Here is a 14,019-nt window from a genome sequence, read left to right as displayed (position 1 = left end):
GAACACTGGTGGCAGAGGGCTCCCAGTGGTCCTGGAGCGCGGCACTGCTGCCCAAGGTGCTGCATCCCCATTGCCAACAACAAATGAGAGCCTGGAGGAACATCTTGCTTTCACCTCGGGACCATCCTCTCCCGTATCCGTCCAAGCAGCGGTTCTGCTGTCATCCCCCCCAATGAAGCATTGCCTGAGGAGCTCCTTGGCCAGGAGGCTTGGAATCAGGAGGGGAAGGGGTAGGGGTAGAAGTAGGGAAGAGAAGCGGGGGAGGGGGGGGAAGGAAAGTGAGGTGCATGGCTGCAGGTGTTGTCTGGGGCATATTTTTTGGTTGCTGCTGCTATTTAGATGGAAGGATCGGGGCAAGGGGCGAGGGGGCTATCTTGTTGGTTTGCATTTGTGTTTTGTTTTGCGGGAAATGGGGACCATTGTAATGCTGTAAATGTGATAAATTTGTTGTGGGATGGGGAGGGGGCCAGGTGGGGTGTTTTTTTACAGTTATACTTAAGATTTCAGACAAATGGTCTGATTAAATGTTTTTTATTTAACATAACCTTGTTGCGCATTGTCTCAGATAGCTGCACCATTACACATTGGTGATTCCTTAACATGAAAGGGTATAATTACATTCAACTTGAATCTATTTAAACTTTAACTATCACCAAGGTGATGCACACCATTGATGTATTACCATCACACCCAGCAGTGTTGCAGCTTTGTAAATACCACCAACCTTCTTTCAAGCAAAGCGCTCATTTATGAGCTCCTGACGTAAGAGTCTTGCAGCTATGATGCTACCACGGGCCCTTTCCTGCGGTCTACAGGGGGGCAGGGCATGGTTTCAGCATCACCTGATTGTCTGGCCCAATGTCAGCGTCCACCTCCTCGTCCTCCTCTTCCTCTCTCTGCTGAGGTGGATCGTCAGACCACTTTGGCATTTCTTGTCCCCTCCTGATAGCCAAGTTGTGTAGCATGCAGAATACCACCACGAATTGAGCTACCTGCTCAGGGTGGTATTGGAGCTCACCTCCTGAGTGGTCCAGGCATCTAAAGCACTGCTTAAGCACACCAATGGTTTTCTCGACGATATTGTGAGTAGCTCTGTGGCTCTCATTGTATCGCCTCTCGGCTTCGGTGTGGGTGGCACGCAGGGGGATCATCAGCAAGGTGGCGAGGACCTATCCTTTGTCACCAAGCATCCAGCATTGACCTTGTGGCTGATTTGTAAACAAGTCAGATACAGTGCTCTCACGCAGGATATGAGCATCATTGATGCTGCCCGGAAGTTTAGCATTCACTGCCATAATAATTTGCTGGTGGTCGACAATGAGTTGTACATTCAGGGAGTGGAATCCCTTGCGATTCCTGAGAATCTCTGCATCCTGAAAAGGTGCCCACATCGCGATGTGCATACAGTCTATTGCTACCTGCACCTTAGGGAAGTTAGCAATTCGGTAGACTCCTAAAGCCCTCTCAGTCTGAGCCTCCCTGGTCATAAGGAAGCTGATAAAGTCCATCCTGCATGCATACAGGGCTGAGAAACATAGAAATATAGAAAATAGGTGCAGTAGTATACCATTCGGCCCCTCGAGCCTGCACCACCATTCAATAAGTACATGGCTGATCATTCCCTCAGTACCCCTTTCTTGCTTTCTCTCCATACCCCTTGATCCCCTTATCCATAAGGGTCATATCTAACTCCCTCTTGAATATATCCAATGAACTGGCATCAACAACTCTCTGCGGCAGGGAATTCCACAGGTTAACAATGCTCTGAGTGAAGAAGTTTCTCCTCATCTCAGCCCTAAATGGCCTACCCCTTAATCCTAAGACTGTGTCCCCTGGCTCTGGACTTCCCCAACATCGAGAACATTCTACCTGCATCGAACCTGTCCCGTCCCGTCAGAATCTTTTATGTTTCTATGAGATCCCCTCTCATCCTTCTAAACTCCAATGTATAAAGGCCCAGATGATCCAGTCTCTCCTCATATGTCAGTCCAGCCATCCCGGGAATCAGTATGGTGAACCTTCGCTGCACTCTCTCAATAGCAAGAATGTCCTTTCTCAGATTAGGAGACCAAAACTGTACACAATATTCCAGGTGAGGCCTCACTAAGGCCCTGTACAACTGCAGTATGACCTCCCTGCTCCTATACTCAAACCCCCTAGCTATGAAGGCCAACATACCATTTGCCTTCTTCACCGCCTGCTGTACCTGTATACCAACTTTCAATGACTGATGAACCATGACACCCAGGTCTCGTTGCACCTCCTCTTTTCCTAATCTACTGCCATTCAGATAATATTCTGTCTTCGCGTTTTTGCCCCCAAAGTGGATAACCTCACATTTATCCACATTGTACTGCAACTGCCATGCATTTGCCCACTCATCTAACCTGTCCAAGTCACCCTGCAGCCTCCTAGCGTCCCCCTCACAGCTCACACCGCCACCCAGTTTAGTGTCATCTGCAAACTTGGAAATATTACACTCAATTCCTTCATCCAAATCATTGATGTATATTGTAAAGAGCTGGGGTCCCAGCACTGAGCCCTGCGGTACTCCACTGGTCATTGCCTGCCATTCTGAAAAGGACCCGTTTATCCTGATTCTCTGTTTCCTGTCTGCCAACCAGTTCTCTCTCCACGTCAGTATATTACCCCCAATACCATGTGCTTTGATTTTGTACACCAATCTCTTGTGTGGGACCTTGTCAAAAGCCTTTTGAAAGCCCAAAAACACCATATCCACTGGTTCTCCCTTGTCCACTCTACTAGTTACATCCTCAAAAAATTCCAGAAGATTTGTCAAGCAAGATTTCCGCTTCATAAATCCATGCTGACTTGGACCGATCCTGTCACAGCTTTCCAAATGTGCTGCTATTTCATCCATAATAATTGATTCCAAAATTTTCCCCACTACTGATGTCAGGCTAACCAGTCTATAATTACCCGCTTGCTCTCTCCCTCCCTTTTTAAAAAGTGGTGTTACATTAGCTACCCTCCACTCCATAGGAACTGATCCAGAGTCGATAGACTGTTGGAAAATGATCACCAATGCATCCACTATTTCGAGGGCCACTTCCTTAAGTACTCTGGGATGCAGACTATCAGGCCCCAGGGATTTATCGGCTTTCAATCCTATCAATTTCCCTAACACAATTTCCCGCCTAATAAGGATATCCTTCAGTTCCTCCTTCTCACTAGACCCTCGGTCCCCTAGTACTTCCAAAAGGTTATTTGTGTCTTCCTTGGTGAAGGCAGAACCAAAGTATTTGTTCAATTGGTCTGCCATTTCTTTGTTCCCCATTATAAATTCACCTGAATCCGACTGCAAGGGACCTACGTTTGTCTTCACTAATCTTTTTCTCTTCACATATCTATAGGAGCTTTTGCAGTCAGTTCTTATGTTCCCGGCAAGCTTCTTCTTGTACTCTCTTTTCCCCCTCTTAATTAAACCCTTTGTCCTCCTCTGCTGAATTCTAAATTTCTCCCAGTCCTCAGGTTTGCTGCTTTTTCTGGCTAATTTATATGCCTCTTCCTTGGATTTAACACTATCCTTAATTTCCCTTGTTAGCCACGGTTGAGCCACCTTCCCCATTTTATTTTTACTCCAGACAGGGATGTGCAGTTGCTGAAGTTCATCCATGTGATCTTTAAATGTTTGCCATTGCCTATCAACCGTGAATCCTTTAAGTATCATTTGCCAGTCTATTCTAGCCAATTCACGCCTCAAACCATCAAAGTTACCTTTCCTTAATTTCAGGACCCGAGTTTCCGAATTAACTGTGTAGCTCTCCATCTTAATAAAGAATTCTACCATGTTATGGTCACTCTTCCCCAAGGGGCCTTGCACAACAAGATTTCTAATTAGTCCTTTCTCATTACACATCACCCAGTCTAGGATGGCCAGCTCCCTAATTGGTTCCTCGACATATTGGTCGAGAAAACCATCCCTAATACACTCCAGGAAATCCTCCTCCACCGCATTGCGACCAGTTTGGTTGGCCCAATCAATATGTAGATTAAAGTCACCCATGATAACTGCTGTATCTTTATTGCATGCATCCCTAATTTCTCGTTTGATGCTGTCCACAACCTCACTACCACTGTTTGGTGGTCTGTACACAACTCCCACTAGCATTTTCTGCCCCTTGGTATTGCGTAGCTATTCCACATCATCCAAGCTAATGTCCTTTCTTACTATTGCATTAATTTCTTCTTTAACCAGCAATGCCACCCCATCTCCTTTTCCTTTCTGTCTATCCTTCCTGAATGTTGAATACCCCAGGATGTTGAGTTCCCAGCATTGGTCACCCTGGAGCCATGTCTCTGTTATTCCAATTACATCATACCCGTTAATTCTATCTGCGCAGTTAATTCGTCCATCTTATTCCGAATACTCCTCGCATTGAGGCACAGAGCCTTCAGGCTTGTCTTTCCAGCACATTTTGTCCCTTTAGAATTTTGCTGTAATGTGGCCCTTTTGGCCTTTTGCTTTAGGTTTCTCTGCCCTCCACTTTTATATTTCTTCTTTCTATCTTTTGCTTCTGCCCCCATTCTACTTCCCTCTGTCTCCCTGCATAGGTTCCCATCCCCCTGCCATATTAGTTTAACCCCTCCCCAACAGCACTAACAAACACTCCCCCTATGACATTGGTTCTGGTCCTGCTCAGGTGCAGACCGCCAGGTTTGTACTGGTCCCACCTCCCCCAGAACCGGTTCCAATGTCCCAGGAATTTGAATCCCTCCCGTCTGCACCACTCCTCAAGCCACGTATTCATCTGAGCTTTCCTGCAATTCCTACTCTGACTAGCATGTGGCACTGGTAGCAATCCTGAGATTACTACTTTTGAGGTCCTACTTTTTAATTTAGCTCCTAGCTCCCTAAATTCATCATGTAGGACCTCATCCCGTTTTTTACTTATATCTTTGGTGCCTATATGCACCACGACAACTGGCTGTTCACCCTCCCTTTTCAGAATGCCCTGCACCCGCTCCGAGACGTCCTTGACTCTTGCACTAGGGAGGCAACATACCATCCTGGAGTCTTGGTTGCGGCCGCAGAAACGTCTATCTATTCCCCTTACAATTGAATCCCCTATCATTATAGCTCTCCAACTCATTTTCCTGCCCTCCTGTGCAGCAGAGCCACCCATGGTGCCATGAACTTGGCTGCTGCTGCCCTCCCTGATGACTCATCCCCCTCAACAGTACACAAAGAGGTGTATCTGTTTTGTAGGGGGATGACCGCGGTGGACCACTGCACTACCTTCCTTGCACTGCCCTTCCTGTTGGTCACCCATTCCCTATCTGGCTATGTACTCTTTACCTGCGGTGAGACCAACTCACTAAACGTGCTATTCACATCATTCACAGCATCGTGGATACTCCAGAGTTCATCCACCCGCAGCTCCAGTGCCGCAATGCGGTCCGTCAGGAGCTGCAGGTGGATGCAGTTCCCGCACACGAAGTCGTCAGGGATACCGGAAGCGTCCCTTACTTCCCACATCGTACGGAAGGAGCATAACACGTGTCCTAGCTCTCCTGCCATGACTTAACCCTTAGAAAAACTTAAATTAGCATTAACAATACTAAAGGTTACTTACTGATAAAGAAAAGAAAAAGAAAAACTACTTACCAATCACTTACCCTCTTGGCTGTGACGTCACCTTTCGATTTCTTTCTATTTCTTTTTTGCCTCCCTGCTGCAGCTGCACTGGTAAGCCTCACCGACGTCCCGTTCCACCTCCTCGACGCACCTCGAACTCCTCGCTCGACGCTGGCCTCTTGTAGGCTTCACCGGCATCCCGCTCCACCTCCTCGAATCACCTCGATTTCCCCGCTTGACGCTGGCCTCTTGTAGGCCTCACCGACGTCCCACTCCGCCGCCTCAATGCACCTCGAACTCCCTGCTCGACGCTGGCCTCTTGTCGGCCTCACCGACGTCCCACTCCGCCTCCTCGACGCATCTCGAACTCCCCACTTGACGCTGGCCTCTTGTAGGCCTTACCGACGTCCCGCTCTGCCTCCTCGACGCACCTCGAACTCCCCGCTCGATGCTGGCCTCTCAATCATCAGCAAAGTGATGGAGGGTGTCGACGACAGTGCTATCAAGTAGCACTTACTCACCAAAAACCTGCTCACCAATGCTCAGTTTGGGTTCTGCTAGGACCACCGGCTCCAGACCTCATTACAGCCTTGGTCTAATCATGGACAAAAGAGGTGAATTCCAGAGGTGAGGTGAGAGTGACTGTCCATGTCATCAAGCAGCATTTGACCAAGTAGCTGGAATCATAACTAGCATAAAGGAAAATGGTTGCGGTTGTTGGAGGTCAATCATCTCAGCCCCAAGATATTGCTCAGGGCAGTGTCTTAGACCCAACCACCTTCAGTTGCTTCATCATGAAATTGCCTCCATCATAAGGTCAGAAGTGGGGATGTTCGCTGATGATGCACAGTGTTCAGTTCCATTAGCAATGCCTCAGGTAGTGAAGCAATCCATGCCCGCATGCAGCAAGACCTGGATGACATTCAGGCTTGGGCTGATAAGTGGCAAGTAACATTTCCACAAGTGCCAGGCAATGACTATATCCAATAAAAGAGAGTCTAACCACTGCTCCTCCATTCAACAGGATTATTATTGTCAAATCCCCCATCTCAATGTCCTAGGGGTCACCAGTGACAAGAAACTTAACCGGACCAGCCACATAAACACTGTGGCCACAAAAGCAGGTCAGAGGCTGGGTATTCTATAGCGAGTGTCTCACCTCATGACTCCCCAAAGCCTTTCCACCATCTCCAAAGCACAAGTCAGGAGTGTGATAGAATACTCTTCACTTGCCTGGATGAATGCAGCTCCAACAACACTCAAGAAGCTCGACACCAACCATGAGAAAGCAGCCCACCTGATTGGCACCCCATCCACCAGCTTAAACATTCACTCCCTACACCACTGGCATACCATGGCAGTAGTATGTATCATCTACAAGATGCACTGCAGCAACTCGCCAAGGCTTCTTTTGCAGCACCTCCAAAACCCGTGACCTTTACCACCTAGAAGGACAGAGGCAACGGCCGTATGGGAACACCATCACCTCCAAGTTTTCCTTCAGGTTACACACCATCCCGACTTGGAAATATATCGCCATTCCTTCATCGTCATTGGGTCAAGATCCTGGAACTCCCTCCCTATGGGAGTACCTTTACCATACTGACTGCAGAGGTTCAAGAAGGCAGCTCACCACCACCTCTTCAAGGGCAATTCGGGATGGGTAATAAATGCTAACCTTACCAGTGACACTCACATCCCAGGAATGAATAAAAAAATCTTTGGATGCTGTCAAGGCTCTAATGGTTTCATGGCTTTCATTGTGTTAATTTATCTGATGGTTAGTATGGAGGGAATTGGATTTTGGGGGTTGGAAAAATAGTGGACAAGATAGTGTTCCTGATTTCTTTGGGTTTTTAAATGTATTCTATTTGGAGTCTCCATCTCTTGATATGTAAATCATATTTTTACAAAAATCATATAACTAACCAGTTATTTAAAATACTTTTAACACTAGCATGTTAGTAATAATTCAACTTTTGAAAATATATTCAAATTGGGCATCATGCTTTAGACATTGCCTGGCAATTGAGTGGAATAATCTCCGAGTTAAAAAGGCATCCAGTTTAGATTTATTTAATTTCTGCTGCATCACAGATTATCTTGACTCACAGTTCAAAAATACCTTAATATCTCAAACGGTAAATGCTTGAATTAATTATGGAAATTAGTAACTGGACAGTTTTCAATGCATCTTATTCCTTAATTAGTGGTTTAATTGTCCCTTAATGATTGTGAGGCATTAGCACAGATTACAAAATGTGAGCAAGCAGAGAATTTTACCAGGCAAATTCCCATTTTCTCATTGCCCAATTATTATTGCACATAGGAAAATCTGTCCGTTTAAAAGGTGCGACTGAGAGTTTGGAGGTTGTTAATTAGTGTGGCCCTGAACTGGCAGTTTTGCAATAAAGTCATTGTTTTCTGATAGCCCTAAGGTACTAGCCTGGTTCTTCTTTGAAGTCTTTCTAAATGGAGCTGGCAACATTACAATACTATGTGCAACATTGTAACTGTAATAAATTAGTCCATGCAGTTTTTGTCACCCTTCTTCATGTTTGAATTAACACTAGATTAATACTTGTACACCAAGTAAAACTTTACTGAAGACGACTTCAATACAGCAGGCATAAATACAAAATTATTACAAACTGCAGGTAACAATAACTTCACCCTTCAAGTGTCGTAAGATAACAGAATTAATATCTGACTTCTGCAAATAGGATCTGTAGCATTAAGAGCTAAAACACGTATATCTTGCATAACATCACAGGACACTCATCAAACAAACAATGCTGGTGGTGAAATGTTTTGGATTCCAACTATTTATCTGATCTGACTAATGTTTACAAAATAATAAAATGCACGTTGGGTTTGGTCTATTACCTGCAACCTACTTATCTAAGTTAGATGAGTACAATCAGTGCTCAGCTGAGCCAAGAAATGGAGCATCAAATGGGAATAGGATCTTGGCAGTACATATGGAAAGTGCTAAAGCAAGATAAAACACCAAGGGGGAAGATTTCCTCTGTGTGCTACTGGTAATGAAATTGTAAATCATTTATAAAGAACAGATCTACAATTTCATTACCCATAACACACAGAGAGAGTAATTCCCCATCCCCACACGCACACACTGCTGTTGGGTAGATAACTCACAAGCCTGAAGGACAAATGATTATTCAGGCCTGACTCAGTGGAATTTTATTTCCAGAGACATGTAGTCCTATAGTGGAATAAAAACAGGGAATTCTGGGAATAGACTTCAAGTTTTTCAGTGCCTGAAAGGAGAAGAGATAGGTTGACAGTTCACGTAGAGAATCTGAGGGGCTAATTTTAGTCTCTTGTTATAGCTCAGAAACAGATACAGATGGGGAGTGATGGATTATAAAAATGAAAGAAGATCATTCCTGACTAATCTCCGCCCATTTTATGTGTCATTCATGCTATTTGGGGTTTGACGCAGGGACGGGCATGAGCTCCGTTTCAATATGGGAAGGAGGCACGATGTCCTACATGCAGTTTCCCAACATTCCTGCATGTTGTAATGATTGCAATACCTCAAAATATGAAAATAAAGTAGCTGTACAAATGTCAAAAGAACTGTAACAGGGTCCTGCTCCTTCCACCAGGAATTTAATCCCAGATACACCATGCTGATTTGTGAAATGTAAAGTTTTATAACACATATTAACAATAAATGTAACTGGTTTAACAGAGCCTAAATTCAAGCAGTTCTGGGACCAAACCATCCTTAGTCTGACAAGCAGAACCTATGTGTGTTTATGTAAAAGTATAAAAGTGCCGAGAGAAAGAGAGAAATGCATGCAGCCGGGCTCCAGTGAGGCATGATGCAATTTAATAGTCTAGAAGACTGGGGAAGTTGTGTGAAATTATAGCTACGCAGTGTAATTCTCCCATTAGTTTTTTAATATAACAGGTTATGCAAAGCTAATACTGGTGCTCCCATCAGCATTAATGAGTTTACCATTTTAGACTACAGTGCAGTCTCTACCCTGCTGATTTAACTCAGACATGCTCCCCAGTTATCCGCTCTTTATTTTTATCCTAATGTTCTTTTAATCTTTTTAGAATTTTTAGCATAATCTGCTGATGGACTAGATAAATAGCGCAGGATTCCAATTTAAGTTAAAATGAGCTAAGGAGGTACTGTCATTTGTCATAAAAACCTAACTGGTTCACTAATGTCTTTCAGGGATGAGAAACTGCAACTCCTACCTGGCCTGGCTCTAGTCCCACACTAGAGCCAAAATCTTACCAGCCCTGCAAGTGCGGGTTTGGAGGCAGTCCCGCTGTCAAAATGGCCATGATTGACAGCGGGGCGGAAGTCCGCTCTCAACCCACCTCCTTGTCAGTTTCACAAGTGTCGGGTCTACCTGCGGATCGCAGACCCAACACCAAGCGCCGGTCAGCCAATTAAGATCGTTAAGAGGCACTTTAAAGGTAATTTAAATTAATTTTACCGGCATTTACCATTTCACCAAGTTTTTAACGAGTTTGCCGTCCTTCGGGTTTCACGCCAGGTAAGTGTGTCGGGTTCTCAGTGACTCTCTATTATTTTGACTAGTTGACAGCTGCAGAAGTAGTATGAAAGCTACTATTTCACAGCTGAGATTTCCAATGAGATGTTAAACCGAGGCTACTTCTGTTCTCTCAAGTGGACTTAAAAGATCCCATGGCACTATTTTGAAGAAGAGAAGGGGAGATATTCTCAGTGGCCAATATTTATCCCTCAACCAGTATCACTTAAACAGATGATCTGGTCATTATCACATTGCTGTTTGTGGGAGCTTGCTATGCCTAAATTGGCTGCCACATTTCCCACATTATAACAGTGACTACATTCCAAATGTACTTCATTGGCTGTAAAGTGCTTTGAGATGTCCGATGGTCGTGATAGGCGCCATATAAAAGTAAATCTTTCTCTTTCTTTTTGATTAGCAACTTCAAATGAGGCCAGGGCTTGAAAATCATGGCTGCCTCTTTGACCCGGATGTGGTCAGCCGGTCAGCCAGTCAAGAGTCATGGTCGACCCCAAGGTGTTTTATTGGCGACATTCGCAAATCCAAGTCTTTCATTCTTTCTTTCTTTCTGTTCACTTTCCAATGTCAGAAACTAAAGCCTTCAGGATTTGGAAGAGACATTTGAGCTGTATGCATTTTGGAAGTGTTTGCAGTGAACTCTCTATCCACTGTCACCTCCTTAGAGCAAACTCTCACAATTGACAGGGCACTTCTGTCATCTCAACCTCACCTACCATCTATTCCTGCATCGGTACCCTTGACAAAATCACAGCTTGGTCCTCAGAATCCCACCACGATCAGCCCCAACATCAACATCACCAGGCACACCAGTATCACCAACTGCAACACCACCCTTCTCTGCAATCACCTGATGCTGCACAGGATACAGGGCATTAGCACCCCAGTACATTGCTGCCCGGGATGCCAGGGATGGCCTCACCATGGCCAGATTTACTTCACTTGAAGCTGTACACCCTGGCTGCCACATGGTGCGCTAGGTTGACACTAACCCACACCAACACCATAAAGCTTCCCTGCAATGTCCAAGTTATTCCTTTCATAATCATCACCATTGTTCTGGGTGCCGTTATGTCTCACCATTCAGTACAACTCACTAAGCTACTTCCAAAGATGCACAGATCTGTCCAAGAACACAAAGTGTTGAAAATAAAGGCTACAATGTTTGACAACATATTAGCAGCAATTCTACCTGAACATTGGCTAAAACACCCAAGTGCGTACTCTTGTGTGTTATTAGTTGGTATTATTGGACAAAGATGAGAGTGAGTGTGAGGGGTGGCTAGTGAGATGGGGAAGTGATAATGTAGATAGAGAGAGAGGGATGGGTGGAGGTGCAAAGTAAGTTGGTGTGAGAAAAATGTGAATGAGTAGGGTAGGGAAGGCAGAAGGATGGGAATGTGATGAGTGGCACAGCGGCATGAGTTTGAGTGTGGCTTTGCAGTAACGTTTTGTGACCTACTGATCATTGAAAGGTTTGCACCACTGCAGCCTGGTCCTCCTTATGACATCTCTGCTTGTGCTCTCCTGTGCAATGTGCAACCAGGCTGCATTGGTCTCCTGTGGAAGTCTCTTCCGCCCACGGGAGGGGAAGAGAACCTCCCTGCGTGCTGTGACACCATTCATAAGCATTTGGAGGGAGTCATGGGAGAGCCTGGGTGCCTTTGTGCAATGCTTGTCAGTGTTTGTGGCACCTCAATGCTGTAGAACACTGATAGAACATCTGTCAAAATAAAGTTGGCCATGGTCCCTTAAAGGAAATCGGCTAATGACACTTCATCAAATGACGTTATCAGACCTGCTTCCTTTTAATTGGCCGGGAAGCTCACAGGGCGGGCTTAACAAGCCCAATCAAGAGAAGATTATGTTGAGAGGGCGGACTGGAGACTGGAGCACCTTCCCCACCTGCCACCAATGCTGGCTGCCTCGGACTCGCCACGGTTGGCAAAGTCGCGGCCTACGATTTTAACCCCACTCACTCAGCAGAAACCTGACGGGTGGACAGTTAAAATTGTCATGGAACTTACCTGTCCGAAAGCCGCCATGATTGCAATATCTATAATTTTAATCTGATCTCTTTTGCAGGCAGCAAATACACACGCCTAGAGCCAACAGTGTCCTTCTTTGCATATGTATGTTGTAGCCCAATGACATCATTGACATCCGATAGTAATTTTAACTCTGGCCTGAGTGGGGAATCTACCTGGAGTTAAAATTGGGGCCATGGTTGATGCTCAATGGCCTCGGTCCTCCAACTCTGGCCTTTGTACATATTCCCTTCATTGCAGCATTTGTCGCAGAGCCTTTAGCTGGGTAAGCCCTATTCTGGAACTTCCTTTTTTAAGCCTTCTGTCTCTAACCCCACTTTTTAAAAAAATACAAGCTTTTGGACACGCTCCTAACTCTCCCACCATGGCTTGGCATTTTCTCCTTTATTTCTTTTATCATTTTAATTTCCTCTTCTCTCATACCCTAAAGTATTACATCGTGCAATGTATTGTGTTTGTTGCTACTGCCGCCCTCCTGGTCAGTATGGCTCAGAGGCAGTGACTTTGGCCCTGATCTTATCTTTGGGGCTCATTTGGTGCAAGGGGGTGGAGTTAGGAACAGGAAACCTGGACGTATGGGTTTCCCGAACGTTCTGCAGTTTTTAATGTTTTTCTGTAGGTTTCCTGTCCGACAGCCAGCCTGATCTACAGGATGCCTGTTGGGCAGGAAAGCTTGCAGCTCAAGACCACAGCCGAGCTGAGAGCAGGTAGGTCTAGTGGAGGGGGGGGTGTTGGGAGAGATTGTGGGGGTTGGCGGTCGGGAGGAGGGGATTTAGGGAGATGGTGGTCAGAGGTGGGAGATGATGGTGGGGGGTTCGATCATGGTGGTGGTGATGGGGGTGAGCAGAAAGATCACGCTGGATGGGTATAGAGGTACCTTCTTCTCCTCCTGGCCCACAAGCAGTGCAATAAAAGCCTTGATTCACCCTTCTTGCCTCCCTCTACCTGCCAGGTTTCCCGGGGCCAGGGAAACTCAGCTGACTATGGTTAAAAAAAGGATCACTGTTAAAATGAAGGCAAGCAGCCTCAGTAAAATATTGAAATGCCTCGTCAGAGCAAATTGATTGCCCACCCCTCGTCCCACCTCCGGTAAAGCCGGAAGTGGGTGGGTTTATGGCAGTTTGTGTTCCTGTTTAAGGCCTTTAGCTTTTTAACCTCTTACCCGAACCAAACCCACCTTTTTGGGGGGGTTACAATTGCCCCCATTTATCTTTGAGCTATCGAGGGAACCTTCTTGTCTTCAAATATGACCATGGTGTTGGCAAAGCAGAGAGCACATGGAATGAAGCTGAAATCCTTTTTGTATCTATGGCTCCTATTTCCATGTGACCTCCTCACACTGAGCTAGTGTAATTGTCCCAACCTATAATATTCCACTGGGACATTATTCTGAATAGTCTCTTCATGTATTCATTTAACAGATATATTTTTATTTTCCAAGGAGTCGAGGACATGTATAAGCACTTGAGATTTTATTTTACGATTTTACACCGTTAAGGACGGGCATGGTCAATTTTCTCAGTGGTCAGCATATATAGTTCCTGCAGGAAAAAATGACTGGAGAATAAGTAATGATTGCAGTCTAAGATCATACAGAACGTTACATTGAAGTTGAGGCATTTTAATGTTTCAGTAATCATGAAGCATTTCTCCACATTCTATCCTTCACTTAAATTTTCCTTTTGACATGCAGTCTCTGAATGCCGACACACATCAATGAACACAGACAGTCATGACTGAAAGGCTTATTTCACCTAATTCTGTCACTGGCGGACAGGCTGACAATAAAAAAAATGAAGCATCAACTAAT

Source organism: Pristiophorus japonicus, chromosome 7 (genome assembly GCF_044704955.1).
Source record: "Pristiophorus japonicus isolate sPriJap1 chromosome 7, sPriJap1.hap1, whole genome shotgun sequence".
NCBI lineage: Eukaryota > Metazoa > Chordata > Chondrichthyes > Pristiophoridae > Pristiophorus > Pristiophorus japonicus.
Note: the sequence above shows the minus strand (reverse complement) of the source record.